Source organism: Sminthopsis crassicaudata, chromosome 3, assembly GCF_048593235.1.
Source record: "Sminthopsis crassicaudata isolate SCR6 chromosome 3, ASM4859323v1, whole genome shotgun sequence".
In the NCBI taxonomy this organism is placed as follows: domain Eukaryota; kingdom Metazoa; phylum Chordata; class Mammalia; order Dasyuromorphia; family Dasyuridae; genus Sminthopsis; species Sminthopsis crassicaudata.
In genome coordinates, this window is record NC_133619.1 from 474,812,695 (window position 1) to 474,840,004 (window position 27,310).

Sequence of the window (27,310 nt, forward strand, 5' to 3'; positions counted from 1 at the left end):
TCAGTTAAAATAATCTTGGTTTGAAATTATATATACATATATATATTTAGCTGGAGTGAAATTAGTTATACAGGTTCCAGAAGGGAGACTCTGTAGCAAATAGGGTTTTTATGCCATCAAGTAGAGGGCAGTCCAGATATTGTCCCCACAGGGTTGAAGGGAAGGTAGCTTTGATAAAGAGGTGTCCTTATGGCTAGACTTTGAAGAAGAAGTTCCCATGTGAAGGGAGATGGCAAGATAGGCTGGAAAGGACTATGAGGCAAGAGGGAGGAGCAGTGGTAAACACAGGAAGGTCACCAATACATGGGTCAGTGCCATGTTTGTCCACACTAGTTAAAGTTCGATCTAGAACAAGAACCTCTTACCTATAAAACCATTCAAAAGAATTTTGAATAAAGAAAATTTTATTGAATAATAATAATAATAATAATAGATAGTATTTATCATTTACACTTACACCTTAAGATTTACAAAGAGCTTTATAATATTTCACTTATCTTCACAACAACCTTAGGAAATTGTTGCTCTTATTATCATCATTTTACAAATGAAGAAATGGAAAAAAAATTGAGGTTAAATGATTTATCACAAAGCTCATAAGTATTTAAGATGAGATATAAACTCCATTTTTCTAACTTTAAACCCAATCCTCTACCTACTGTGCTAACTGCTTATTTTATAGCAAAATTGTTGATTAATCCAGAATCTAGTTCTTGTCTTTTTAAAATGAATTTTAGGGTAGGTTACAGCATTTGTTTATACCTCTGGAAAATAGCAAACACACAAAAATGGAAGTTTTGAAAAGATACCTAACCTTATATCTCATAAGTATTGACTCCCAGGAAACAAAGGGAAATATAGAGAAAAAGGGAATAAAGCTAGAAGAGTTCTGAATTTTCCAGTAAGTTATTTTGCCTCAAGAGAGAACAAGTTCTTGCTTGAATGAATGAATCAATACACATGTATTAAATACTAACTGTACTAAGCCCTGGGCATAAAGTCTGAACTCAGTTCTAACTTTTCTCTAGGTTTCCTCAGACTTTCCAAGAACTCCAAGAGAGAAGGCATTAAGATTAAGGAGCATTGAGAAAAGTTTCTTGACAAAACTGATGTTGTAATGGAACTTGAGGGAAATAAGCATATTCAGACTCTAGGTACCAAAAACAATCAGTGAACATAGCTGTTAATGCTGGCTATATGGCATAAAGCCATTTCAGGCTCACTTTATTTCCTTTTTTGATAGTTATTAGATGAATAAATAAGAGTGTGTGATCCTAGGTAAACCACTTTACTTCAGTTTCCTTAATTGGAAAATAGGGATAAAAATAGCATCTATCTCCAAGGTTCTTATTTTACATTTTTATTTTATTTTAAGGATCAAATAAGATAATATATGTAAAGTATTTAGAATAGCACTTGGCACATAGTAGGTGTTATATACACACTATCTCCAATTTATTTTAGATAGAGACCTAATTATCTAGATCTAGGTATCATTAGCTATTTGGTTGTTGAGATTCTCTTATCCCTGGAGCTATGATATTGTACTCCTCTGAGGATTGTCCCTAGTTCTTCAAGGTCTTCCCAGATGTAATAATTGCCTCAGTAAGTGATCCCATAAACTTTATTCAAGAGCCTTGGAGTTCTTGGAAAGTCTGAGGAAACCTAGAGAAAAGTATAGAATGGTTCAGAGTCAAATGTGTATGAGTAAGAGAGACAGAGAAAAGACCACTGAAGTAGTCAAGAAGGTAACTGATTGCCTTCTAAGACAACAGTTTCAATAAAGGGTCTGGAGTCTTCTAAAAATTCTTACAAATGTGTAACTTGTGGAGCTTATTCTAAACTTATTCTTTTTTCTTATTGGTTTTCCACTGAAGTCCTGAGAGAATGCTTCATTATTACATGAAGGTGACCTATGGTTATGAAAGACTATGATGATGAAGGGCAAGCTTTGGAAGATCCTAGAAAATCAGAAAGGATTCAGATGGAAGTCTGTCAACTGACTTGTCATTAAACAAAGTATTGGACAAGTCAGGAAGACTCACAGTCTTAGACAGTTTTAAGCTTTATTCAATAAATCTTGAAGAAGTTGGTTGATGTAGTTCCCAGAAGGAAAAGAACTTCAAATTGGAAGTATATAGTTTTATAGAAATAGAAGCAGAAGGTAACAAGTAGAGAACCTGTGAGAATTACATGAGGGTTTAGTTTCCACATAATTATATAAAAATATAAGAAATGAAATCTAAAAGTTAGTCTGACATGGAACAAAGGAAATGAAACTTATAAAGGGAAGCCATAAATTAGAAAAAGAAATAAGACTATTGATAAATATAGAAGGGATGTATATGCACCCAAATAAGAGTAAAAGAAAATAAGGGCTAGGGTTGAAGAAATGTGCAGAAATGTGGGAAATGGGAGTTGTAATTAGGGGAAATCACTTATAGGGAACTATGATCAAATATGATCAAATAACGCCAAAGGGAGATGGAATCAAGGGTGGGGACTCACCCTGATGTGGGGGAATTAGGTCCTTCAGATAGATTGTAACCTTTGTAGTATGCAGCCAATGGGGAATCAGAGGAGACACTTATATTTGGGGACAGGGTACAAAAAGTTATGGTTTGGTGCTTTTAGGGACATACCTGCTTCTGGACACCTGTTCTTTTTTATAGCTTTTTATTTACAAGATATATGCATGGGTAATTTTTCAGCATTGACAATTGCAAAACCTTTTGTTCCCACTTTTCCCCTCCTTCCTCCCACCCCTTCCCCCAAATAGACCAATACATGTTAAATATGTTAAAATATATGTTAAATACAATATGTGTATACATGCCCATACATTTATTTTCCTGCACAAGAAGAATTGGACTTTGAAATAAGGTAAAAATAACCTGAGAAGGAAACCAAAAATGCAGGCGGACAAAAATAGAGGGATTGGGAATTCTATGTAGTAGTTCATACTCATCTCCCAGAGTTCTTTCACTGGATGTAGCTGGTTCACTTCATTACTGCACTATTGGAACTGAGTTGATTCATCTCATTGTTGAAGAGGGCCACGTCCATCAGAATTGATCCTCATACAGTATTGTTGTTGAAGAATATAATGAATATAATGATGACCTGGTTCTGCTCATTTCACTTAGCTTCAGTTCATGTAAGTCTCTCCAGGCCTCTCTGAAATCATCCTGTTGGTCATTTCTTATATTATTTCTTATAATCTTATATTATTTATATTATATATTATTTATTATTATTTGTTATAATATATTTATATTCATTATATTATATTATAATTATATTAATATATAATATATATTATAATTATGCTCATTATATAATTTATTATAATCATTCTGCTGGTCATTTCTTATAATCTTATATTATTTCTTATAATAATATTCCATAATATTCATATACCACAATTTATTCAGCCATTCTCCAACTGATGGACATCCATTCAATTTCCAGTTTCTGGTCACTACAAAAAGAGCTGCCACAAACATTTTTGCACATATGAGTCCCTTTCCCTTCTTTAAGATCTCTTTGGGACATAAGTCCAGTAGATAACTTTTTGAGCATAGTTCCAAATCGCTCTCCAGAATAGCTGGATGTATTCACAATTCCACCAACAATGTCACAGTGGACACCTGTTCTTGAAAGATGGACAATAAAAATATTTTCCTGGCTTCATCAGCAAGTATTCAGAGTTCTTGGTAAGACACTTGCCTCTTATACATCTGAAACCATTGTATGTGAAGACAAGAAACCCACAATGGGAGCAGAATGAATGTGGCTCTGGATACAAGAGGCAGCAGATATGAGCTGAGGCTTGAGATGGCAGAAGAAAGAGAAGTATTCTCTGTAATGAGTTCAATAACTTAGAAAGAGATGGACAGACTTGTGTGAAATAATGAAGAGAAAAATGAGCAAAGCCAAGAGAACATTGTATACAGTAACAGCAATATTGTTTAAAGAACAACGTTGAGTGATAAGTCATTTTTTATATCATAAATATCCAAATTAGCCATAAAGAGCCTATGAAAGAAGATGTTATCTTTACCAAGAGAAAGAACTTATAAATAGAAATGTGTATAGAATGGTATAGACATATACACTCATTTATACACACACACACACATACATATCTGCATATGATGGTGGCCATCTTTGGGGTAGGGGAGAGGAAAAGGGGGAAAAAGACTTTTTACATACTTAAAAGGAATAGATTTGCAATTTCTTGTACCATAATCTTTTTTTCTATTCTATGTAATAGAAATGATTGTTTTATTTCTTAAGATCAGAATAAAAAAGTTGTTTTTTTTTTAAGAGAGAAAATTGGGGATAATATTAATACCATCTGATTTCCTGTCATTATAAGGCTAAAATGAGGCAATCTACACAAAGAAGTTTGCAAATTCTAAAATGTTATATAAATATCACTTAAGATCATCATCAGAGTTAACATGAGAAAATGGATAGAGAGCTGGCTATGAACCCAGGTCCCAGTCATGTCTCAGTGTTTAGAAAATTCTCTAAAACTATAAATTGGCCAAGAGAATGTTGACTTGCACTGTTGGAAAGAGTTTCCTACATTAATAAAAACAGACATAGTGCTCACTCCTATGACCATCATTATCAATACTTACTAAATATCAGTGTATCCTAACTGAAAGTAATAATCATGCAAGGAAATATATGGCCTCTTGAAAACTATCCTTACAAATTCATGTATAAAAGTAATTATAAAGGTTACAGCCTCTCAGGTAGTTTCCATTCATATGGGTTTTCTAACCATCCCATACACCTTTGCAAGAATAATCTCATTAAAGAACTCCTTTCCTTGTAACATTCTCTGCCTTAAAAAAAAAAAAAATCAATAATAGCCTTTTATTGACTCCTGGAATCCTAGATTTTGAAAGGGAAGGAACTTTAAGTGATGGAGGCTAAAATTAATTTTTGATGAGGAAATGGAGGCTTAGGGAGAATAAGAAGCTACCCTGAAGTCGCCCAGATAGCCCTCTGACTCAAAAGCATTGTTTGTACTGTGCCAATCTTTAATTTTCCCACTTACCTTCCAAGATTCTCTATCACTGGCTCAGCCCTTTCTATTTCTGTCCATATTACCCAAGTAACCCCAGCCCTTGTTTTTCTCCTGTCATTTTTCTGTCATCCCCACATGTGAATATTCATTTCATGTTTTTTCTCCACTTGGAATGCCCTTCCTCCTCTCTACTTAGCTATTCAGTCATGTCCAATTCTTCATTATCCCATCTGGGGTCTTCTTGGCGGAGATAACAAAGTGACTTGCCACATCCTTCTTCAGCCCAATTTACAGATGAAGAAACAGGATTAAGTGACTTGTCCAGATTCACACTGCTACTGAGCTATCAGTCTGAAACTGGATTTGAAATCAAGCCTTCCTCAGCAGTGCTCTATCCACTGTACAACTTAACTGCCCCTTCTCTATTTAATAATATCTTATTTACATAGTAAGACCTAGCTCTAGTATCCCCTTGGTTAGGAAGGCATTTCAATCTATGCTTTTCTAAATTACTTATCATGAAGTAATAGAAAAAGTTGTATTAAGCATCAGGAAAATTCTGATATTAAATCTTCTTGTACTTTTTAGCTTTGAGACAAATTATTTAATGCTGTCTCAGGCTCTTATAAGTTATATAACCTTGACCTCTGACTTCCTCTATATAATGGGGATAATAACAGCCACCTCTTTGGGTTGTTGTGAGGATTGACTAAATAATGCATGGAAAACAATTTATAAATGTTAAAGTGTTATATCAGTTATTGTTATTATTTGTATTATTATCAGCCTCCTTGAAACTCTGTTTCTTTATCTATAAAATAGAATCATAATACTATATCATCTACAGTACAGGATTGTTGTGATAATATAGATAAATATAGGTAAACTCTATGCAAGCATGTAAATCTGTGGTATGTTGGACAAAGTGTTCCTTCTCCCTTCTCTTTCTTTTCCTAACACATTACAAAGCTTAAAATAATATATGAATTCCCATTATTTTTATTACTTCACAATTTAGCAATAAATTGCTCTCTTTATTTTACATGAATATAGATTTTCTTTACCCAGCTAAATTCTAAGTGTCCGGGGGATAGATATGTGGATAGGAGCTGAGCCTGTGATTTCCTTAGCAGAGGGAATTCCCAGGTGAGGAAATAAATGCTACCAAAGAAATTGGCACTTTCTCTGCAATTTATAGTCTTAAGAGAGTTGCCTAGAGCAATGAGACATTAAAAAAAAATATTGAAAAACATTTATATGACAGACATTGTGCTGAATTTTGAGAATAGGAAAAAGGGATATATTTATTAAGCATTTACTATTTATCATTAAGGAAACATTTTTAAGCACCACTGGACCACAAGAGTTATTTCTGACTAGGGGCTAGAGCTGTGATTTTATGGGCATAGAAAGCTCCTAGATAAGGAAATCTCTTTTACCAATGAAGGTCAGTGCATTCTCTATAGAACCTTAGAAGACTGTTTAGGGATCATGGGAAGTGGAGTGACTTCCTGAGAGTCACAGAGACAGTATGAGTCAGAGGTGAGCTTTGAACTCACACCTTCCTGACTTTCTAACTACTAAACAGGCAATTAAGTAGGATAGCAAATACAGGGCTGAGCTTGGTGTGAGGAAGACCTGAGTTCAAATTCTGATGCAGAAATTAATAATTATGTGACCCTGGATAGGTTGTTTAAGCCTTCTCAGTTTGTTTACTTATCTGTAAAATGTGGATGTAATAGAACAAGGTTTTTATGAGGCTCAAATGTAATTTAATATGTGTAAACATTAAAGCATGATATAAATGCTAGATGTTATTATTATTATTATTATTCCATGCTACTCCTGGGAAAAGTCTTAATTTTTGCTTTTATAATCTCCCCATATCTCCTATAGTCTCAGACATGTAATAAAATATTTGCTGAATTATTCACTGGAATTTGACCTATAGAGTACAGCTACAGCCTCAGTGGCACCTTCTCCCCCCAAAAAACCAAAATTATATTGTTAGAGTGTGGGTAGAGTCAAGAAGCAATGGATTAAGATGGAGAGAAGACAAAAGTACTAGAGCCCAGCAAAGAGGGAGCCAGGGGAAGCTGCTAATGGGAACCAGCTGCATCAGCAGCATTGACAGATGGGGTGCGTGCTGAAATTGTGAAGGACCTAAGTTTGTTAGCTCGTGTCATTCTTTACTGTGTTAAAACAGGGGGAAACAAGGTGTTGGATCCAAGGGAGAGATATGAATGTAGCCAAATCTGGAAGTCTGAATTGAGTTGAGCCTTAGCATGATGCTGAGGGGACATAACTCAGCTGAGCAAGGCAGAGAAAAGCGAAAAACTCAAGGCAGCGTGAATCAGTTTGTCTGTGGAAGAATTGCAAGAGGGAATGTCATTGCAGATACATGTTGACAGGTGGCAAGGACTCTTTTCTGGCAAAGTGTACCAACATAGCAGCTTGAATTATCTAGATATCTTTAAGAAATCATGGATTAGTTTCTCTGCATCTAAACATATCCTTTTGCAATGGAAAATTCCAGATTTCTGAAGTCTGAGGACCTGGGTTTAAAACCTATTTCTGATGCTTTACTACTTTGTGCAATCTTGGGCAAATCAGGCATCTTCCATGAATTGAAAAAATTTCCTCATCTGTATCTGAGGTCTAGATCTGGCATCCTTTGGTCCTAATTTTTAGGACTGCACTATAAAAAGCAATTGGCAAAACTGAGGTGAACTCACAGCTTCTCATAAACTGTCTCTCTGATCATTGAAAATAGTGCTCAGCATTTCATGATGATACATTCTACAGTAAAGACAGTCATTGTTAGGACATCCTGGAGGTGCTGGGTTATAAGCCAAGGCTTTTATTTATGTTCTTTCTTCTTATATATTTGTGGAAACTTGTCCCTGGGACTTCTCTCACCAACATAAATGCTACCTTCAATGAGTTAAGAAGGGCACTGACCAGAAGAATTTTCAAAGTTTTATAGCTTTAATGAAGTTCAAATATAAGGCATGAAGTATTTAGAAATTTATAGCTTTGGGGATTTTTGGTCTTCATGATGAGTTCCACATGGAAGGATGTACAGAACTGGTGAAATTTGAAAAGGAACTGCATTCAACTCCCAAATAACCCCCTTCTTTCTACAAGAACTACTCCTGAAGCTTTGTAGGAGTGACCCTTGTGCTGTCCCTGACAACAGAAATAACAGTGCTAAGCTAGCCATGCAAACACTACCTCTGAGGGGAGGGAGATGTCATAAATTCTAACAGCAGGACCCTGAGAGAAGACAAGTCTTGCAACTGTATTCCTTCAAACTTCTTACTTCTATGGAGTTGTGTGAATATGAAAAATCAGTTCCTTTGCATGAACTAATTTAGTAACAGGATGACTCAGTTTCCTATTACTGTTGTATTTGGGACCACTGATATGCCTCTATCAGTAGTGGTAAATGTCTGACAGTGGTCTGTGAAAGACAGCAAGAGATGGTGGAAAGAGCAAATGTCCTTAAAGTTGGAATCAAGTTCCAATTCTGTTATTAATTGCTATGCTACCTTAGACAATTCAATCAATCTGCCTAGGGACCTCAGTTTCCTGATCTCTAAAAAGGGAGAAATAATGTTTATGTTCTCCCTTGTATTGTGAGGAAAGTACTACAGTGGAAAGTGCTATAAAAATATGAGCTGATATCCTCATAGTTATCAGATCACATTTGATCAATTGAAATATTTTCAAGGACCTCAAATAGTTCACTGTACAAAAGATTATTTTTCCAAAGTCAATATTTTCCCCTTTCTTCCCATATACCAAGTTATTCTGGATCTTAAAATACTACAATGTCAGAAGATATAAAAAAAAGATTAGTGAAAGGTTAAAGAAAAACACATGCTTCCTACTATTGTGGGCACCTTGGCTCCTAAATATTACTAATATTTTTCCATAAGAAATTTCATAAAAAGCATCACTAAGGACATATATAATAATAATAGCTAACATGCATGTAGAACTTATTATGTGCTAGGCATTATGCTAAATGCTTTACAATAATTATCTTCTTAGATTCTCATTATAATCCTGCTGTTATTATTCCCATTTCACAGATAAAGAAACTGAGACAAAGAGCTAAGGTAAATTGCTCAAAATCACACAACTAGTAAGTATCAGAGACTGAATTTGAACTTAGGTCTTCCTGACTCCAAGCTCAGAACTCTATCTATTACATCTCCTAGCCTCCTCTTATAGGCAGAGGAGTACCCCACATCTCTGAGACTATAAGGTCTCCCAAGTCTTCTGGGGATATGCTGTTTTCTTCAGGCATACTCCCTATTCATATTCCATGGGTATGTAGTCTTTGCTGGATATGTGATGTAATCTTGACTAGATTTTTATCCCCACTTATTTCATGGATCTTTTGTTCAGCATTTTTTTCTCTCATCCTATAGTCACTGTTGATAATTCCTAGATATGTGCATCTTGCAAAAGGTATGGGATTCATTTCTGCTTTCTGACTTTGGCTATAATCCCTAGTCAAAATGATACCTCTTCCGTTAGAATAAATGAGTTCAACCATTGCTCTTTTAGCTTAAAACTCAGATTTTTTAATTTTTTTCTTCTTTTTTTATTATTAAAGCTTTTTACTTTACAAACATGCATAGATAATTTTCAGCACTCCCCTTTGTAAAACCTTGTGTTCCAAATTTTTTCCCTCCTTTTCCCCCATCCCCTCCCCAGATGGCAAATCATCCAACATATGTAAAACATGTACAGTCCTTCTATACATATTACCACAATTATCCTGCTACACAAGAAAAATCAGATCAAAAAGGAAAACAAAATGAGAAAGAAAACAAAATGCAAGCAAATAACAAAAAAAGAATAAAAATACTATGTTGTAATTCACACTCAGTCCCCACAATCCTCTTTCTGAGTTCAGATGGCTCTCTCCATCACAATATTATTGGAACTGGCCTGAACCACCTCACTGTGGAAAAGAGTCATGTCCTTCAGAATTGGTCATTGTATAATCTTGCTGTTGCCATATACAATGTTCTCTTAGCTCTACTCACTTCACTTAGCATCAGTTCACATAAGTCTCTCCAGGCCTCTCTGAAATCATCCTGCTGATCATTTCTTATATAACAATAATATTCCATAACACTCATATACCATAACTTATTCAGCCATTTTCCAACAGATGGGCATTCACTCAAAAACTCAGATTTTCTGCTATACCTTTGATAATTGTGAAATTTAGCTACAATATTCCTTGGAATTTTCATTTGGGGGTCTCTTTCAGGATGTGATCAGTAAATTCTTTCAATGGCTATTTTAGCCTCTGGTTCTAGGACATCTAGGCAGTTTTCCTTATTAATTTGCTGAAAGATGATTTCTAGACTCTTTTTTTTCATCATGGTTTTCAGGTAGTCTAATAATTCTTAGATTGTCTCTTCTAGATATTTTTTCAAGGTCAGTTAAGTTTTTCCAATAAGATATTTTACATTTTCTTCATTTTTTTCATTTATTTGGTTTTATTTGACTGATTCTTGAAGTCTCATTGATTCATTCATTTCCATTTGTTCTATTCTCATTTTTTAGTGTATTATTTTTCCTCAGTTAGCTTTTTTTAACTCCTTTTGCATTTGGCCAATTGAGGTATTTTATTCATTACATTTTTTTCCCATTTCACAAATTCTGGTTTTCAATGACTTGGTTTCTTTTTCATATCTATTTTGTAAGGAGTTATATGCTTTTTCCATTTCATCAAGTCTATTTTTAAGGAGTTTTCTTCAGATAATTTCTGATTTTCCTTTTCCATACCCTCTTGCAAAGATTGCATTTCCTTTCCCCATTTTTCTTCTAACTCTCTTTTAAGATCCTTTTTGAATTATTCCAAGTGAACTTTGTGAAATGGGAACTAGCTCATATTACCCTTTGGGGCTTCATCTGGAACTGGCTTGCCTTGAGGATACTCAAAGTTTGAGATCTATTCTTCTCTTTCTCCACAAAAGCTGTTTATGGTCACTGTTCTTTTTGCTTTTTTGATCATTTATTTATTTTTAAAGTTGAGGTCTGCTCAAGGCAAAGGGACAACAGCTGCTTTAGTTTGCCCTAGGGTGGTTCTGCTGACTGACTTCTGGTGCTAGGTAGGGTGGCCAGGTCCCATTTTTCTAGAGTTCAGAGACTTGCTATTTGCCTTTTGTATTCGCTTTGAGTATCTCACAGCAAATCTCTTAACTACTGACTTGTAACTAGGACAGAGTAGCCTAAGAGCCTCACAGGAGATAACCCCAGTGCACCACCCCACAATGTTCTGACTGCCCATCCCAGCTCCTTGCCCCCAGATCCCTAGTTGTGGTCTGGACTTGACAGCCTCTCCCCTGCCCAAGTGAAACAGGCCTCTTCTGAAGTTCTTCCAAAGTATCTTCTTCTGGAAATGTGTGGTACTCCACATATTTGTGGATTCTGTCACTCCACAACCTGTTCAGAGGCTTAATCTGCTGTTCATTTGAGGGAAGCTTGCAGTAGGTCAGATAGAGACATGTCTTACTCTCTGCCATCTTGGTTCTGCCCTCCTCTGGCATACCTTTGTAAAGAGAAGCAGGAAATCCTAATAAACATAGCCAATGGACTAGAGAAAAAAACTCTGATTGGTTTTTCTCTCTTGATGGGTCTATCTATTTCTCTAAAACTAGGCTAAAATGAGCATTAACTCATCATAAGGAGATTCCTTGATACTCCAATGTTAAGCATTAGACTAAAATCTGTCCTTTTAATCTCTATTTCTTGGCCACCAAGGGTGATCTTTCTGTCCAGTTCAATCTGACTTAGGATCAGAAAATCATGTTTCCTTGTGCAAAACATACTATCATTAACACCACTTGCTGACCAACTGTCACTGAAAAGCAGAGAAGCCCAGGAGCCCCAGGAGAGCAGCACTGTCTGGACTACTACTACTATTACTTCCAGCCCGCCCTCCACAGATGTCATAAGATGTGATCTAGAAACTATTCCTGCAGACACTCCAACCTCCACCTCAGCCACAACTACTAAAGATTCAAAAAGGGAAGTTTTTGCCTCCAAAGTCCTGGGTGTTGTCAACAATGGATATTATCTTATCAGTACAGGACTCTGAGACGGCATTACGGAAAAGACTTCTCTATTGATTCCAACATAAGGGTTTCAGCCTTTTGTTGAGAGGGAGTTGGGGTAGCCATATAATTACTGTTGGCCAAGATTTCAGAGTCTAAAGCCAGAGGTGAAGTTAACTACAGCAGAACAGGACTTTTAAATGCATATTTAAGAATCTGCATTACAATCTGCTTTGTTATATCTTAAAGACCATGGAACTTTTCATCTGCAGCAACTTTCTAAATGTGCTATCTCTATTTAGAATGTGAATTCCATGAGACAAGTAATTCTCCCTTCTTTACAATGTGAATTTTCAGTGCTTAGCACAATGCTTAACACAGTAAACACTTAACAAATGCTTTTTCATTTATTCATTCATGCTAAACTACTCAGGAAAGATTTAGAGATTACTTTTTTTTTTTAAACTTGGTATTACATTTGTTTATTTCTTACTGTTTTTTTAATAGTTAACATGTAACAAAAATGTTTATATTTGCATATAAATGTAAAATATTATATGTGAAAGAAATTATATATATGTTCCAGGATTTTTGGTCTTTTTTAATTGAATTTTACTTTTAAAGTATAGAATAAAAGAAGCATTTTTATAACCTAGTATAACAAAAATGATTATTATACATGAAACTGCAAAATTATTATGTATAATTTGTGATTCTTTTTAAATATATAATAATGCTTTCATGCAAATTTATATTTTTCCTCCCCAACCCATCCTAGAGATGATTACCATTGGACACAAATAGATATTATAAATTGTAATTATATAAGTGAAATTATAATATTATGTTATATACAAAAGTTATATAATATGATATATAATTAAGCTACATAGAATTATATATCATACTATATTGTTATATTATAAATATTTATAAATATTGTAAATATTACAAATTTTAAAATAAACTTTAAAAATGTTTTATTTATAATCTTTTCCCATTGATGCATGGTGCCTCTCTGGATTACCTCCCAAACTTGAATTTACAGATTAGGTTCCTTGAAAGAGAGGATGAGTACAGGTTCAAAGCACTCTGTGGGTCTTGCTCCTAACATTGTAACTCATGGGACCCCACAAGTGTGTCTACTCTGCAGCCAAGGGATACAGTTATCTGAAAGTAAAACTATTTATTCAAATATACAGCAAAAGCAGTACAATAGAAGATCTCCATAAATATGGGGCACACTCTCCTACAAAAACATATCATGTCAGTATGAAAGGCAGAGAGATACTTGGAGAGTTCACAGGAAGGAAGCCTACATGGCCAAGGAATGTTTGAGAAGGAATACCTCATACTTTTGGTGCTATGGGACCACAGATGTCCTTAAAATGTTCCCATACTCCCTGGGAGCTACCTTCCTGTTTTACTGCGATGACTACCATCTCTAGTTTTTGGCTTCACTGAAATCCTGATTCAGGGTACTTGTAAACTTTTTTTTTTTCCTTCCAAAAAGGGCTAAAGTTGTTAACTCTGGAATCAGCAGCACCTTCCTCAATTATGTAGTCTCAATCTCCATTCTGAGGTCTGCTCTTTTGCAAACAGCAAGATTCTCTCTTCCCATCATCAACTCATCTTAACTCTATTTCTGTACTGCCCAGCAGGCTCAGCTTTTCAATTTATAATAGACACACAAACACACATATGTATGTATATTTATATGTGCCTGTGTATTTGTGTGTGTTGATATGCATGGACACATATAAGTATAATATATATATATATATATATATATATATGTGCATATATACATATATAGTGAGCTTATAATGCATATATATTATATATAGGGTATCAATATAGCTTGTGATGTACATATATGTTTACATAGTGAATCAATATAGCTTATAATGTTACCTCTAGTAATGACCAAATCAAAGATTAATAACTTCATAAGGATGTCTGTCAGTAGTGTGTAGGATGTGATGGCTGGCAAGAAAGAAAATATTCCTCTGTGTGCCCTATAGCAAAATCATTTTATAACTTGTACTTGGAAAATCATTTATAATCTCACTGATTAGCATCATGGGAGACATTGACAATATGGACAGTATTCCTTTGTGGGCTAAACAATGGATTAAAGGGTCAAGAAGAATCATTTTTTGTCTATCCCTTTCTGCATTGAGACCTTAGGTGGATTAATCCATTTCCTTATTTCTTGGTTTGGTCCCAAAGAGGATTGATATTAAATTATATTGAAGGTCAATTGTGTTTCACAGCCAAATTTTATGAAGAATAACTCCTCTAGACTCTAGAACCCCTAAGTTCTGAATATTATAACATTTGTTACCTATCTTGAAAAGTCTGTCTTAAAATATCAGAAAAAAAAAAACCTGTAGACTTTCCAGCTTTAGCTAAAGAAACCAATAGGAATGGAATGGAAATCACTGCTGGTAAATAGCCCATGTTATGAAGAAAGATAAATCAGGTGTTAGCAGAATACATAACAAGAGGTCTATACCAACACAATTCAAGCTGTGGTAATAGGGATTTTAATTGCTTACAGTCTCTCTTTAGCCATAGCATTTTCAGCCCTCCATTGTCCTGCAGCTTTGCCTTGGAAACACCTCATAAAAAGAATAATGAAAGCTTACATTAATTATCCAATATGGGCTATTTCTACTTGCCTGGATACTTTAATGGATACAAAGAACTTGTCTCAGAAATAGTAGTACTGTCTTTTGAAGTAGCTAAAAAAGATTCAGGAAATTGGCGTAAAAAAAACTACAGCATCTGGAGTAGCAAGGAGACTTTCATAAAATCACAATCATCTGTGATGTTGGGTTTTTGTTGGTTTTTTTCTCTATGTCTGAAGTGGCACTCAAAAAAAAAAAAAAAAAAAAAAAGAATCTATAATTTCACTGGGGTAGGGTACTCCAAGTGAAGAACTCCTTCTTACAACATAGAATAGCACCTTGTCTGAAATCTGTAGTCTTAGAGAGCTACCTGGAATACTGAGAAGTTAGATGTAGTCCATGATGTTTCACCATCAATTCTTCCATTTAATTCCACTTTTATCTTTGTCTCCTTGTATATTCTTAGAAGGAAATCTCTCAGTAACCCTTCTTTTATTATTTTATTCTTTGTTGTTGCTCACATAAGTGTCTTTCTCTGTGTGTTTTCCCCTGGGTGGGTAATGTATTTGGTTATGAATGTTTTCCTTGTTTACTGTATATGTTTACCTTTCTTGTATTTCTGTTGTCTAGGCTGCTTGCAAAGCAAATAATTTGTTCTGCTCTGTTGTTGAAGTTGTTGTTGTTGTTGTTGTTGTTGTTTTGTAGGGATATTTCAAATCCCTCTTTTTGATTTTTAGTCAATTTTTTTTCATTTCTGATTAGGCTTATGTTTGCAGGATATGTCACTTTGAGATATTGTGAGCTCCTTTGTTCTTTGGAACATACTATCCCATTTTCTTGTACAGTTTCTAGTGTGGTACAAAATAGTCATGTGTTACATTTCCTTTCCTTTGTATTGGGAGATCTTTAACCATTATGCATTTTGGAATTTATAGCACAGTTTTGGAGAAGATTGTTTTATTTTTCTGTAGATAAACGTATGAATTATTTCAATTGGTATTTTGTTTTCCCTGTTCTGAAGTTCTGGATAGCTTTTCTATTTTTTTTTTCTTTTGTTCAGTCATATCCAACTCTTCATGACCCCATATGAAGGGTTTTTTTATTTGTTTGTTTGTTTTAGCAGATACTGAAGTGATTTGCCATTTCCTTCATTAGCTCATTTTACAGATGAAGAATGAAGGCAAGCAAGATTAAATGATTTGCCCAGGATCATACAGTTGTCTGAAGCTAGATTTGAATTTAGGGAAATAAGTCCTTCATGATTTCAACATCCATTTTGGAGTGCAGAGGGAAGAAAAAGTAACGTAATAGCTATGATAGAAGAGTAGACCCAAAGATTGGTAGAGAACTAGGATTGTAGAGTCATATGCATGCTTAATGGGGAGCATGCTTCAAGAAGTCTGGAATAGACACCCGTACCAAATGCTGTAGAAAAGTTTAAAAAAAATTATAAGGACTGAGAAAATCTATTGGATTTGACAAGTGAAATTATTCCCTTGGGGACATTTATGAATGCAATTTGAGGAGCATGGGGGAGAAAGGAATCAAATTATAGGAAGTTGACAAAGAAATAGAAGCAATGTGCGGGGACAGCATTCATTTGAAAAATCTGGCCTCCCTTGTAAAAGGACATTTTTGAGGTAACTCAAAAATTTTGTCTAAAGCAAATGAGTCACAGACTGCCCAGTCAGTTACCTTGACAACCTAAGCTAGATTTTTCTCTCAAAGGATAAGGAAATTGCTTGCTAGTCTCAAGGACCAACTGTTTCCACCTAACCTTGTGCTATTTCTAACACTGTTTTTCCAAGGTCTCACTAAATATTCTATTGTACTCTTAACGTCAATCTGGAGCCTTTTTCTTCAGTAAAGAGACTAATTATCTTTTTGAAACAGAGAATCTCAGACTAAGAAGAGGCTGAGACTTTGTCTAGTTCAACTTTCCAGACTAATACCCATTTACCTATAATTTCTCAGTTAGGGAAAGTCAGAGCTCTATGCAAGGGAACTTTTCTTAAGAGTTTGTGATCCAAAAATGGACTGAGCTGTCTTGGAGGAGTTATATTCCATGCCAAGAATCTCCTCCATACCATCTATAAGATATATCTAGTCTCTCCTGAAGCAGTAAATTCCTTTGTTAAAAAGCTCTACTTACTAACAAAGTCTTTAATATTGAATAAAAAAATCTATCTTTCTGTATATTCATTCACTGCAGTCCTCTAGAGCACTGCAGAATAAAGTTAATCTATTTTTCCACAAAAACAATCATTTTAGTATTTGAAGACAACTATCATGTTCCCTTTGATTTTCTTCACCAAATATAATATCACTAATTTCTTCAACTGATCCTGGTTTTAGTAAACACCATTTTTTTTTTTTGTATAAGACACTGTTAAATACTGAACATACCAAGAAAATAAATAAGATAGTCCTTACCTTCAAGGAAGTTAAACTCTACTTGAAGAATTCACTCCATTTGAGAATTGGCCAAAAGAATTGGGGATGTTTTTCCTATAGAAGAGAACAAGCATCTAAGGCACCTGGAGGGTGCCTCACTGATATTTAATTGTTAACTAGAATTGTGATGTTTTACCTTGTTGACTTCCCACCTCAGTGTTGACATCCTACCTCATTGGCATCCAACCTCTTTGGCTTATTATCTCGAGTATGACTTTGATGAATGGGTTGAACACTTGGGCCACTGTTGAGCCTGGTTCTCATTGTCATACTTCTGTTTACTGATCTGCTGCTTTGTACCTACTTGGGCATAACACTCTGTCATCTCATGGATCAAGTGAACTATAGCTGGTGCTAAAAGTTTAGCTTGATGAGATGTGCGGTTCCTGCAAAACAAGAGAAGGGAATTATAAGTGCCCTTTAAAGGGGTGGGCACAGCACAACAGGAGATTTGAGTGGCCCAGAAGTAATCTCTAGGGATATAGGATTGCCCTGTGGATGGGATCTTGTCCATATTGAGATAGCTTCGTAATGGGTGATGACTCTCTCTGATTGGCTGTGTGTGTGACTTCACAGGCCTTTTATAAGCCCACTGCAGACAGCAGTCGCTCTCTTTAACCTGGCTCCCTAACATGGGGTAGCCAAGCCAAGCCAAGCTGATGGATAGCCAAGAGGTAAGAGGTCTTCAAGTTTCTGAATAGCTTCATGTAAAATAGAGATTGACTTCTTGGGATTCACCAAAGATTTTGGAGCACCAAGACATGTGTTATGCTATCATCTCAGAAAGAATTCAGGTTCAAATTCACGGAAACTTAAGCCAACTTGTTTTCTTCCTAATGGTGAAATTCATTAATCAGTTTATCTATTCTGAAATATCTCCCTAACTCCTCCCTGATTCTATCAGGTATCTCCCAACTTTTCCAATATTCTTCCAAACTTCCTTTATCTTCCCAACTCTTTCCTGGTTTCTCCCCCCTTCCTTCTGTCTAGAAAAATCACCCCTTCCCAAAGCATTTCACAAAATCATCTTGGGATTTTGCCTATGGCCTTTTCTGTTAATAAAGGTACCTTTTGGCAAAGGTACCTTGAATTATCAAAGAGAATAGCATTGTGAATTGTCACAAGCACCTTTCACTTTACCCCTCACCTTTAGAAATATTAAATGCTCTCCAAAACCTCACCAAAATCATCTCTAAGTCAAGCATGGGCATTTATTTGGACATTTGCTTGGGATATGGAGTGATGCACCTTATGAACCTACTCCTTAAGGGAAAGGAGCAACCCAGAAGAATGAGGCAAAGGTTTAATAGAGAAGGAAAATAAAAAGCAGAAAAATTGGGCAGAGCAGGAAAATTGCATAACCTCAGAGGATATTTTGCATACAGTTTGTACAATCTCAGAAAAATCCCTATGATTGGATTAAAATATGCATGGAAAAGGTAAAAGACTCTTGTTCTAAAAGCAGCAGCTAGATATTAATGGAAAAGGTAAAGGGTCCTTTTGTTTTGGTGAAGATCATGAGAAAAAGTCATAGGATTACTGGAGCTGAGCAAGCACCTAAGACTCCATCATTCCCATCTCAAAGAAGTGGGAACCAAATTCATTTGAAGCTAAGGATGAAGATGTCATCTTCCATAACTGCTTCAGGCTGAAGAGGGGTGTAGAACTAGCCCTAGTCATGAGAGGGAGAAGATGGATGTGAATTGCAGCATCCAGGGTGTTATTGTAAAGAGGCTCCAGAAGGTAGTCATCAAAACTGGGAGAGAAGCAGTCTCTGGAAGGTGAATGGTCACTTTTGTCATCCTTTTTGGTCTCTCTTCAACAAAGCACTCTTTTTTTTCTATTCTTTTTTTGAAGACTAGATTTCCATATTCTCAGTGCTTAGCATAGTTCCTGGCAAATAAATGCTTGGTGGAAGTGGAAGCAAATATAGACTCCACATTTAAGAAGAGGGAACTTCCACATAGTTAAAGTAGACCCCAAGTAGAATAGACCAGCTTGGAAGCTAAGTTTCTATTCCCTAGAAGTCTTTGAAAAAAAGTTAGATGAACAACATTGTAGAGTAAATTCTTATTCATGTGACAAGTTGGACATGATAGCCTATGGGGTCAGCTTCCAATGCTGAGATTCTAAGAATTCTGGGGGATTTATTCCCCTACATGATACAAAAGAAGAGAACAACAAGAACAAAAGGAGACGAGAGCTTCAAGGAGAAGCATCAGTTGTCCTGAAAGGTGACTAGAGTGAGGGAAACACTTAGAAGGGACAGTAGCAACCACAAATGGTGTATAGTAGAAACAAATTCTGGATTCCTATATTGGGCTGATTGTTTCCAGAAGTAGCATTAATTTCCACAATGATTGGAATGGAATAATTTAGGAGGAGTAAGAAAAAATACCTTCAAAAAATATACAAGTGGAGAGTACACCTTGGGGTAGGAATATTCAATAAAGGAAATTCAATGACTATTAGAGTTCCAAATTCAAATCTTCAAGGGAAAACTAGAGAGGACAAGATACCAGATTTAAGATTTGATGCTGACAATTTGCTCATGGCAAAAGTCATTTAATTCATCTTCATTTTAATGCTTCAGAAAATAACTCTTCCTACAAAACCCCACAGATCTATGAGCAAGATTCATTGGGGGAGAGGGCTGTCTTTGGTGTCTGAGTGTAGCATTTGATGTAGTGTAGGACAGTGACTCTTATCCAAATTAAAAATCAGACACTTTCAAGGTAACAAAACAACAATACTTAATCCCTATATATTTTGGTATTTCATCTCAATTCTTTCTAAAACTATTTTAGAGCCAGCTACCTTAGATAATTCCTTTCCCAAGGTTCACAATATCTTATCCTCTCTGTTGGATCTTACCAATCTTACCAAAGGAAAATGGGAGAATCTTTATGGACTTGAACTGCTTAGAATTTCCCAATATCAAAGAAAAATAGGAGCCTTTTATGAACTTTAACATCTTAAGTTATCCCAATCACTCAGGCAGCTCTCTGTTCATGGCAAAAGAAAACTTCTTTTATAGATCTAACCCCTTAGTCTCTCCTCCTCTTCCCCTCCCCCAATGTTTGCCCTACCTGGATTGTGGACTTACCTGATTTCAAACTTTTCTCAGCTGGCTCATCTCACAGGCTGAATTAATCCTCTATCTTTACTAGACTTCTTCCTTTTTTTTTTTTTTTTTTTTTTTTTTTGCTTTCTCTGGGTGTCTCTCTTTTGGAGTTTACCTGATCAGAGGAGGAGTCCCAGAAGCCAGTTCAACTCTCCAAAGGGTACCTTCTCAAAAATTCAGTATAGGAGAGACCTCTCATGAACAGGAAATATCCTGTATTGAGCCCCCAAACTGTGTAGTATAATGACCCTTACCCAAATTAAAAATTAAAGACTCCTGAAATTTAAAAAAAGAAAAAAGGATTTATTACGGTCTCAAGAGAAAGGACAACTCCCAACCGACAAGGTGTCAGTAAAGGAGTGCAAAGCACAAACAACAAAACACAAGATGTATAGACCAGAAGTCCTCACCCCTACCCCTGACTTTTTTCCCATTGTCTGGGGGAGTCCAGGTTTACATTCTGTACATGGAAGTCTATTCCAGAAATAAAAGAATTTTAGTAAATAACAAACTCTTAATTTAAATTTCCTTAGAGAACTGCAATGCAAGTAGATATTCTTGGGTGAGAGAATTCTGTTACCTGAATTCCCAAAGCCATCATCTCCTTTAAAAGAAGTACTTAATGCTAATTAAGAGGTGGGGGAAAATGTACATCCAAGAAAATCTGCAGTTTTTTAGCTATAGCTCAACTTGTTATTGTAAATTCTCAAGTCACAATTAGGACATAGTTCAGAGTTACATTCCCAGGAAAGGTCTTCACTCAACTTATCTCATTCAAGTGGAAAGATAATGAGATCTTGCCCTTAAGAAATAAGGAGTCTACAGGGGCCACAAAGCTCTGGGCAAACTGTTTAATCTAGTGGAAAACAACCAAACTTCCTGTGGGGTAGCAAGAAAAATCTTCCAAACTGCTTCCCAGCTTCACTCCTTTTCTTTCTTTTGGGGCCAAATACTTTTAGATCTCACTTTTTTTCAGCCAAAGTCAAGAAGCCATGATAAATAATCCTCTTTCTTAGGGAGTTAAAAATGGCCCATGGAGCTTCTTGGGAGGAATTTAATTGAATGTTTGCCTGAAGCCCTCCCCTGAATTTTTCCTAAAGTACTCTTCCCTGAGAACATTTTGAGGACAGGAATTCCACCTAAGTGAAGGAAGCATCATCTCTGAACTGAGAGTAAGTATTTGTTCTGGTACAGCTATGACATAGGGAAAAATTATAAAGACATTTGAAAGAAGGGATACACTGACAAAAGAGAGCTGCATACCCAGCTAAAAATGAATTTCTCCCTTAAGCCATGAATATTGTCAGGATAAATAGAAAGTCCAGGTACTTTAGGGAAAAAGTTATTTCAGAGTTTTCTCCTTTGCATTTAGAAAGTATTAGGCAGTATAAAGCTCAGAGAAAAGGAAACATTTTGAGTTCCAGCTGCCAACCTGAAATAAAGAATAATATTCTTTAATGGAGGCAAAGGGTTTGCCATCCAGGACCACTTTATGGCACCAAAGTGCTGGAGTAGCCAAAAAGGGCAGAGGTAGGGCAGGTAAATACACTTCAATAAGAAGGGAGTCCCATGGGAAAAAACAACAACAACAACAACAACAACAAAACATGCCTTGGGAAGCTGCCATGCAAGTTATTTTGCATAAGAACCCAAAGTCTATAGAAAAGGCTGGGAGAGACTGGAGAGTGGTAACATCTGGTCAAAACAGGGTCTCTTTTCTCTTTTTATCTGGTTTCTACTGGTTTTGATTGCCCTCAGGCAAGGTCAATTCATAGCTAACTTCATTTTACACAGTTAAATTGTCCTACATGTTCCCCATATAAAACATTCAGCTCTCTCCTCTTTGCCTTTCCATATAGTCTCTCTCCCAGGCCTAGAATACATTACTTCCTCACATCTGTAAGAATCCTTAGATTCATTCAAGGTTCAGCTCAAATATCCTCTTGAGAATTTAGGAGCTTTATATTATATTAGAATACAAGCTTGAGAGACTCACCAGCAAACAGTTTCCAAAAACGGCAATTTTCAGATATTGTTTAAGATGTACATCAGCAAATAAATATAAAAATTCAATAAAACTTGGGCAAAACATGAGTTTTTTGGGTCGACCCTAAACAAGACTTGGGCAGATTCTAAGCATTTCTTCAAACAATCTGTGGCTCCTTTGAGAGGGTCTCTAGAGTCAACATTTTGGATTAAACACTACCTAGTCATATAAAGTTAGGTTCAAACAATGTAAATAAATAATAAAATATTTTTCTCATACCATATGAGCCTTTCCTGATTCCCTCAGTTATTAAAGCCCTCTCTACCTCAAATATAGCAACAACTGCTACTATAACTGGAAACCAATCTATTCTTTGAGACAGAGAAGTTCAGTTTACATACCATTGCTGATTCTATCTTATAGTAATTTCCATTGTGGAACTTGCTTTTCCTGATGCAGATAGCCAATTTTTCTCTATCTTGTTATGGATGAATGGATGTGTTCATATACAGATATAGACATATTTAGTGTGTGTATGTATGTATAATAGTGATTTGTACATGACACTAACAGGTTATCCATGTGTCCATGGTCACACAACACACAAGTGTCAGAAACAGGACATATATTTAGATTTTCTTGACAACAAGATTGGCTCTATGGCATTATATTACTTCTTACCTAAAATGATGGAGTAAAGAGGAGCTCAGACAATTATGGGAACTTTGTGGCATTAGGTAGTTGAGGAATTGTTGGGAATTGGCCATTTTAAATTGTTTTAGATGTGACACTGGCCATGTTTCTTCTGAAGTTTTTTCAGTATATCTCCATTTTTTCCTAAGTCTCTGTTATAAGATAATAGTTTCTGTAAACTTCCTATTAACTCAGAGGATACCATCATTGATCCACAAACTGGTAGTATCAACCTGAAGAAAATAAAAGGTAGATGACCAAAATTTCCTACTGGTCAACACAATTTTTTCCTCTTTTTGAAAGGTTATTCTATTGTCCATTTCTCACCTTTGTATGCCATTTATTTTAAATAAGTAGTTAAATGTATCTCAAAACATGAACTTCACATAAGTCCTTCTCTAACTACATTTATGGAACTGGGCTGCCATCTATTATGTTCCACCTTGGCAACTTTTTCAATGGACCCTGGAACTGTCACATTTCATCTTAAACTTTACAAATGGCACTTTAAAGTCACACATGATGACAATGACTATGGCTCCTTTAAGAACATGTTTCTAAATTTGGTAATAATCTTTGTCCTGACATTCACCCCTTCCATTTCGCTTTATCTCCCATATGTGGGATCAATTGAGAATATTAAAGATAAAACAGGATGTGGTTCAAGTGTGGAGGGTGGGGCTAATTTCCATTCAACAGTTATTTATATAAGCTAGATGTATCAACAATATGAAAAGCACTGGAAATAAGACAAACCAACTATATGAGAAGCACTGGAAATAAGATCAATGTGAAAGGTCTCTCTGCCCTCAGAGACTTTACATTCTCCTGCCCTGGTTGTCCTTCCCACAGCAATGCCCATGCTAAAATGATGGACACTATGCCTTTAAATATAGCCTGTGTACCAGGAGTACAAAGACAAATGAATGTGGGAGGTGTCCAAGGAGGACTAGCCTCTCTGTGGGAAAACTTTTCAGGACTGCTCACTTTTGAAGTTCACCTATCACTTTCACCTCTGACTCCACAAACACATAGCGTGCCCAATGGCTGTACCTTGGCAAAACCAATATGGCAGACAGTATAACCCAGTTTCAGAATAACTGACAGGCCTCAAACCTATTGGCAAATTAGGAGAGTGCTTCTCCAAGAGTGTGAAGACTTCCACCAGCGGAAAGGGGAACTGAGAACAATTTGTACCAATGGCCACAAACGCAGCCAAAGCCAACATTGTGGAGTGCTTAGAGCTTGGTCAGACATCAAAGATGTCAAAGTCATTAACTGTATCCCAGGCCATCACCAGTCATCTTGACTTGTCCTGACAGGGGATTTTGAAGACTCTGGAAGAAATAAAGCTTATGACTCTGTGCAACTCTGACTCACATAAATTCAATTCAACCAAAGATTTCAACGGTCCTCTTTGAAAACAAAAAACAGACGACACAGACAAAAATGAAATATTTCCTCCTCTCAGGGAGTTTATATTATAATGGATAAAGTTCTCATTAGTGGCCATGTCATACTGTTGATTCTGGTACAGATTTCATTTCTCTGCAGCCTGATCTTTATCATGTTTACCCTTTCTTATATTTTTGATCATGAATAGTATGAATTTAAATGTAGTTAGAATGTCAATTATAGATTTCATCAAGATATTTGACAAAATCAAATTATTCCCACAGAGATGCAAATGAGACATCAGTGCAGTTAGATGGTTATATGATTGGCCAAATGGCTGGATTCAAAGAATAGATATTATTAGCTTGATGTCAGTTAAAATGGAGGTCTTCAGTGAAATGCCCAAGGATCTATCTCTGCCATTCTTTCTTTAGAGCTTTTCTATTGTTGATGTATCTTAAATCTTAAATTAAAGTATACATTTCCCATGTAAAATAAATATAAATAATTTGTTCATGTTTAAACAGTTTGTCCATGTTGAGTTTCTTAAAATTGATCTTTAAGATTGGCTCTTATATGTTGAATTTTCTGTGAAATTTGGGATTGGTTGATAGAAAGCTCTGGAAATCTTTAAATTCATTGAATGTACTTTTTTTCATTCAAAATTAAAGATAATTTTGCTGGATATGATATTTTGGGCCACATGCCTAATTCTTTTGCTTGTCTGTACATATAATTCCAGGACATCTTGTCTTTTATTGTAGTTGCTGGTAAGTTTTGAACAATTCTAATTGTAGTTCTAATGAATTGAATTTTGTTTCTTGTTTCTTGCAAAATTTTCTCTTTGATCTGGGAATTTCAAAATTTGGCAATAATATTCCTGTGTTTGTTCCACAAAGGATTTTATTTAAGTGGGATCAATGATTTTTTTTTTTATTTTTATTTTCCCTCCATGATCTATCACTCCAGAACAATTTTTCTAGGATTATTTCCTGCTTTTTGTGTCAAGGTTCTCTTTTTGGTTGCAACTTTTTGGCAGTCCAATTATTCTTATATTTTCTTTTCTTGATCTGTTCTCCAGATCTGTCGTTTTTTTTTCTTACAAGATGTTTCATATTCTGTCCAATTTTCTCATTTTTTTCTTGGTTTCTTATTCTTGGTCTTGCTTCACCAATTTCCCCTTACCTGATTCTAATTTTCAAAGAATTGTTTTCATTCTTGAGATTGTACCCCCTTTTCTAATTTTTCTTCTTTTTTTATAATCTTATTTTTCTTGGAAAGTGTTAAATTTTTTTTCCTTAATTTTTCCTCAATGTCCCTCATTTGATTTTTAAATCCTTTAAAATTCTCTCTGGGCAAGGAGCTATTTCATATTACTCTCTGGGATAGAAGCTTTTTCTTTCTTTCTTTTTTTTTTTTTTAAACTAAAACATCCTTCTCTGAAGATTATTCTCAGTCTTCTCTATTCCCATAATGTTTCTCAATGGTGGGGTTCTTTCTTCTTTGCTGACTCATTTTTTTTTTTTTAATAAGAGGTATTAGTGTAAGCACTTCTAATCATGATATGGGGGGTGGTGCCTCAAGCTTCCCTTCAGCTCTCCACTCTGACCAGGAACCCCAAACCAAGAGCTCTGCCCTCCTGCAAATGCCCATAGCCAGCAGCATCCCTGCCCTGCACAGCTGAGCCTGGCATTTCTTATCAGCCCAGGTTCACTCTGTCTTCCTATACACAAATCCCCACAGGACAAAAAGTACAGGAGATAAAAGTTTCTGTGGTTCCAGCTGAGAATCCAGCTACAACCAGCTAGCCGGAGGGGTTCTTCATTTGATGTTTCTGAGGAGGAATCCTGGACATATTTGTACTTCAAACAGGTTAATCCTGACCCAGAAGCTTTCTTCAGATCTTTTCAGGTTATATTAAGAGGACCCCTGTTCTGTCCCAAGTCTTCTTAATTTTTCACCAGTTTCTGTTCACCCTGAGGCACAATTTTTTTCTATTTGTGGGGGAAATCAGGAGAGCTTGAAATTTACCAACCTACTCTGCCAGTATCTTCGCAGAATCCTCCCTAAATGCACATTTCTTTATGAATCATTTTGATGTATGGATCAAGTGCTATATAGACCCCCTTACCCAAATTAACTAATTAGAAACATCTTCAGATACAAAGAGAAAGCATTTATTCAGTCACTGGAGGGAGAGGCCCAAGCATACTGGCATCTCAGCTCCCAAACCGTGCTTGACCTGGCAAGTGGCAAGCCAGAAATAGTAAAACTGGTTAAATAGCAAGACCAATGTCTTTTCATTGGATGACCTAAAAAGGAAGTAATCCTTATTGGCCAATGGTGACCAATGTTTTCTGCTTCCTCTGGGCCATCTCACTTCCAGTTACTTCCTGAAGCTTAAATCTAGGTTCTGACCTTCCTAAAGACTCCTAGGTCTAGAGATCACTTGACTTCCTGCAACCTGGGCTAAGGGCCCATCTTCCAGCCCTACAGATCTCTGGGAATAGGAATCATGTGACTTAAGCCTAAGGTCTGATCAACTCCATCTCATAGACTTTTTGAGAAAATTTCACCTGTTCTTATTCATTGAGAAAGAAAAATCAGAACTAAAGGAAAAAACCTCTGGTGATGAAAAAAATAAAAAACAGGGAAAAAAGTGAATATAGCATGTGTTGATTCACACTCAATTTCAATAATTCTCTTTCTGGATGCAGATAAGCATTTTCTTTCCAAAGTGGGATTGTCCTGAATTATTAAACTACTGAGAAGAACCAAGTCTTTGATCATCACCCAATCTTGCTGTTATTATGTACAATGTATTCCTGGTTCTATTGGTTTTGCTCAGCATTAATTCATGTAAATCTTTCCAAACCTTCTAAAATCAGCTTGTTC